This window comes from Etheostoma spectabile, chromosome 20, assembly GCF_008692095.1.
Source record: "Etheostoma spectabile isolate EspeVRDwgs_2016 chromosome 20, UIUC_Espe_1.0, whole genome shotgun sequence".
In the NCBI taxonomy this organism is placed as follows: domain Eukaryota; kingdom Metazoa; phylum Chordata; class Actinopteri; order Perciformes; family Percidae; genus Etheostoma; species Etheostoma spectabile.
This window is the reverse complement of record NC_045752.1, coordinates 25,001,818-25,006,746: the sequence shown is the minus strand read 5'-3', so window position 1 is coordinate 25,006,746 and position 4,929 is coordinate 25,001,818. Positions and strand designations below refer to the sequence as shown.

The window sequence follows — 4,929 nt, the reverse complement described above, 5'->3', positions numbered from 1 at the left end:
CCCCCCCCCCTCCCCTCCTCCACACAGTTGCCGGTAATCAAGGAGGACACGGAAGATTAAAAAACATGATGGACTCTTCGGAAGAGCTCATTGTCTTCACTGCGTTTCTGCGCACGAAAATGTCACCGGACAACACAATTTTCTGAACATAGCCATACTGAGAAATACAGAGAGAGTTTCATGGAGCTGATAGTCTTAATCTTTGTATGAAGTCAGTTATTATTATAACATACGTTCATTAATATAAAAAAGTTACGCACTAAAGCTTTAAGACTTAATGCTGATCTCTGATCACCCCCCATTAACTATGCACACAGTTGATTGGAGGCCACAGCTGACGGTGTGCTTCATCTGTATTTATGCCTGCTTTTGCTGCTAAAATCATATTTTGTGTGATTTCCATTGGAGAAAAAAAAAATATATAGGAAAGAAATCACAAGTTCCTAGTTTTTAAAGGTTTTATAAAGTACTACGGTTTTATATATTCATTTTATGTATGATGTTTATCTACCGTCATTTCTTCTTACATACATGTTATTTCATAGAGTACATTGTGACCATTGTTCTCCATCTGACAACTCTTTATATTTTATTTCCTTTCCATATAGTGTCTTCATCCCCTTGGAAGTGTTTGTGTTTACACAATTGAATCCCAGTAGATTTAATTGGCATTTTTATTACAGATCAACAGAAAGACAATGTAATGTTAAAGTGAAAACAAATCTTTCCAATGTGATCAACCTATCCCAGTCTGTGTTCAGTAAATGCACCTTTGGATACAGTTCCAACCTATGGTTAGATTGAAAAGGTCTTGGTAGGTTAAGCTTCGCACATCGGTCCGTTTCAGAAACCAGGTTTAGTGAAAGCTCTGAGTTAGTTAACCCAGAGATGAGGGAAACTCTGGGTTTTCTGTTTCAGAAAAGGAGGTAATCAAAGTTGAGAGAGAGGGGGAACTCCAGCCCGTTTCAGAAAGAGAGGTAACTTATCCTCAGAATCAGTTATTATAGTAACTGAGCCTGGAAAATTAACCTGGTCGGGAGCAGGTTTTCTTTTCTCAGCCTCCTCCCTCTGACTCTTTCTTTCCTCATTCATTCATTCAGTCTGTATCAGTCTCCTCCCTCTGAATCAGCACTCTATCTTTCCTCATTCGTTCATTCAGTCTGTATCAGTCTCCTCCCTCTGAATCAGCACTCTATCTTTCCTCATTCGTTCATTCAGTCTGTATCAGGCACATTTTAGTGCAGTTTATTATCTGCATGAATAAATAAAACAGTGTTGGTTTATTAACGGTGTTAGGCAGACTATACGTCAGGAGATGATATTGAGGCCCCGACTATAGATGTATTTTCATTTCCAGATAACTACCTATTTGAGCAGGATTATTTTTCTCCCCAGTCTATCAGTTATGTAGCCTACATAAGCTTATCCATCCTCATATTCGTCACTCATCGTGCGCTTCATCCCAGGACATTCTTTGTGTTACGTTTTTTTGCAGACGCCAGTGTGACTAGCTCTGAAATGCTCTGAAACGTGTGTTAAACGTTTGTGTAGTGTTCCCTGGACATACACTAGGCAGAGATATTAAAAAGGAGTTCCACAGTGTTCAGGTGAATGACGTAAACCCTTTGAGGTAAATGTGTATAATTATAATCCTGTTAATGACATGGTGCTGCAGCCTCAGGATGGAATTTGTAGGCCTAGGATTTTTTTGCCAACAGGATTGCACCTAAATTAAATAGATTATAGGTTCAGTACCATTTCACCAGTAATATTATCCTTATACACGGTATTATACACTATATTGGAACTTATGCATTTACTCTTTCAGCAATTTTCTCCCACTCAAATTCTCTTTCTGTTGTAGCAGTTGTGTGTTTTTTTTTAAAACTAAATACATGTTCAAACACGCTATATGTGTGCATGAGTACTTCTGCCGACCAGTCTGGTTGTTACCATGGTGAATCGTAGTATCATGGCTCCATTCATGCTGCTTAACTCTGAGTGAACCATCTCAGGGTAAATCAACTCAGAGTTCAGGGTTAGACTCAGAGTTCGTTAAACCTCCTTCCTGAAACGGACCCCTGGACACTAAAATATTGTCAATGCTGTCAGCATGTAGGAAGATCACAAGTGAACAGCTTTTTTTAAGGATTAACCACAATTTCCTTAATGGGTTGAGATCTGGTCTCTGACTGTAATATCGTTGTTTTGAAGCTATTCCTGTGTAGCGTTGGCTACGTTGTCTTGCTGGAAAACAAATCTGCCAAGTGTCCAGCATGTGGTTTTCTCAACAGGTTTTCTTTGTATTCATTCCCCCCTCCCCTCACTAGCCTGCCGCAGAGAAGCCAAATCCTACAGGATGATGCTGCCACTGCCAGGCTTCACGGTGGGAATGGTATTTTGATGATGGTGTGGATGGTGCTTAGTCTAACAGACAAAACATCTTTTGGTTAGTTTTGGTCTCATCAGGGGATAGAACCTTCTTCCAACTGAGTTCAGGGTGTTTCATGTGCCTTCTGGGAAACTGTAGTCCAGACGTCATGTGAGTGTCAAGAGAGTAGTATTTTCTTTACCAATCTCCCATAATGCTGCAGTGGCAAAACCTCCCTCACAACTCTCCTTGCAAACTTATTCAGTTTGTGAGCATGCCCTGCTTAAGGAAGACCTGAGCTTCCCTTAAATAACACAGTTTTCTATGCTCTAATGCTATGATGATACATCCAATCTAATTCAAATGTAATTCAATTCAACTGTATTTATAGTGTCAAATCAAAACAAGACAAAACACTTTACAAATAGAGTAGGTCTAGACCACACCCTATAATTTTCAAGGACCCAACAATTCCAGTAATTCCCCCAAGAGCAAGCATTTAGTGAGACTGTGGCAAGGAAAAACTCTATGGAAGAAACCTGGGACAGACCCAGGCTCTTGGTAGGCGGTGTCTGATGGGGCCGGTTGGGGGGGTGATGAACAGTGGGCAATAATAGTCATGATAAAGATAATGATACTATGACTAGAAATAGTAGTTGTAGTAGTTCACGACGTAGCAAGGCACTGCGGGGCGTTACTAGGTGTAGCAGGGCACTGCCGGTCATGGCAGGGCGTAGCCTGGCACGGGACCACGCCGACAGCTGCAGCCATGATTTATTTGCCATCCTAATCCAAGGAAAACTGCAGGGCGAACAAAATCATAAGGACTCCGGGGAATAAGCTCCCCAGAGTTAAGTTAGTAACAAGCACTGTCATTGGTCATTGTGTGTCGCTCTGCACTTTACCTTCTGTCAGTAATGCATTTTACCATCTATCATCAATCTGGAAGGTGTGTCTGATGTACTATGGTTCATGGACAGCTTTCATGTGTGCATTGTGCATGCATTTGGTGTCAGATCAGTGATTCTCTCAGTTGCTGGCTACTGGATTTCACATCCTGACACATTCAGCCCAGCAGCCTCTCTCTCATCACTTCTGCCAAGTAAAGCTTAGTATCCCCTGCATGCAGTGAAGATCACCTTTGTGAAGCAATTTTCTGCTGAATGTCAGTCAGGATTTGAGAATAAGAGGGGAAGTAGCAAACCCTCCCCCCGTATGGATATTTCCATAGAATCACGCGGTGAATGGTACAAACAGTTCCAAATTCATCTTATTAAACTACTGGCCTGATTTTATGTAATTTGGTGTCAGGGTGTTTTGGAATGAATCTAAGTCACAGGGCCGATACACTTCTTATATTTCACTTTAGTTAACAATGCGAGATAGGGCAAAGGTTTGCACTCCACGAGTGCCCTTCTAGTTTCCCATTGTAATATTTGGTAGTAGAGGCTGCAATAGCCTAATAATCTCTCTGTCTCTCAGCCTTTCTCTCTCCCCTCCAGAAGCTGTCCATGGTTTGTTTTTATGAAGTATTTTGCCTACTAATTTGACCACTTTAAATGCTGTATTTCAGCTACGAAGGCCTACCACCTAGATGTTTTTGTTTCTCGTAGAGTTTTTCTTCCATCCATCCATGAATTTTGCATTTTCAATCATCCTTTTTATGGAGGTATTGGACTGTTGCTTTGTCTTCATGGTGTCGCCACGACACTGAGTCACCAAAAGTTGGTCCCTCCAATCAATTGAAACCCCTGGATTACACACTGGTGATGTCAGTTTTACTAAACTGGCTGCACCAGTGATGATTTTGCAGTGTCGTATTAAGGGTGAAATATTATGCAAACATCTATATTTTATTCATGTAGATCATTTTGTAACAGATCTGTTTTCACTTTGACACTAAAAAGCCAATGTAAAAAAAAAATCACATTAAAGCTACTTTGATGTACTTTTTGCCCTGGGTCTTGCCCTGACATGTTGGTGGAGGTTTTGGGCGGTACACAGCATGAAATGAATACCTGAAAACTGTACTCAGGCCAGTAAGAGTGCTTCACCTCTAAATGCTGCACTTCCCTTCTGAAACCAAACCTTTCCCATGGGTCAGGGAAGAGAGACATACATGTTTTGTGGATAGGTTTCTGCTACACTTGTAACTTAAATGTTAGGAAAAGATGCTGGTTGTGGTTAAATGTTGAAAAAGTAAACAAGCCATGTCCCGTGCTTCCAGTCAGCGTTGATCACAATCCCGGACCTTAACCATGTGTTTTGCATTGCCTTAACAGATCATTATCTTTGCTCAAATCTTTTTCTATTGCATTCAAAACACATCAATAGTGCCTACACAGTATACACCAGCATGACAGTTGTAATAATTGTACACACTGTAGAAGAATTTGTTGGTAGCTTTAAACCCCTAAGATGGTATTGGCAGTGTGGTCAATACCACTGCCAGATAGCAATTAATAGCTTTGATGTAAGCACAGTGACAAAAAGATCTATTTAGTGTAAAGAACATGTCTATATAAAGAATATATGTGGATTTCCTAGTCTTACAAAAG

The 4,929-nt window shown here is 40.6% G+C and overlaps 1 long non-coding RNA gene across 1 annotated transcript; it reads left to right on the top strand.

Annotated features, from left to right (window-relative positions):
* Nucleotides 1–6: 6 nt before the first annotated feature.
* LOC116670626 (uncharacterized) lies at nucleotides 7–4,275 on the top strand. The gene is made up of 2 exons (XR_004327080.1): nucleotides 7–3,566; nucleotides 3,902–4,275. It is a non-coding gene; the product is annotated as an uncharacterized LOC116670626 (long non-coding RNA).
* The last annotated feature ends 654 nt before the right edge of the window (nucleotides 4,276–4,929 follow it).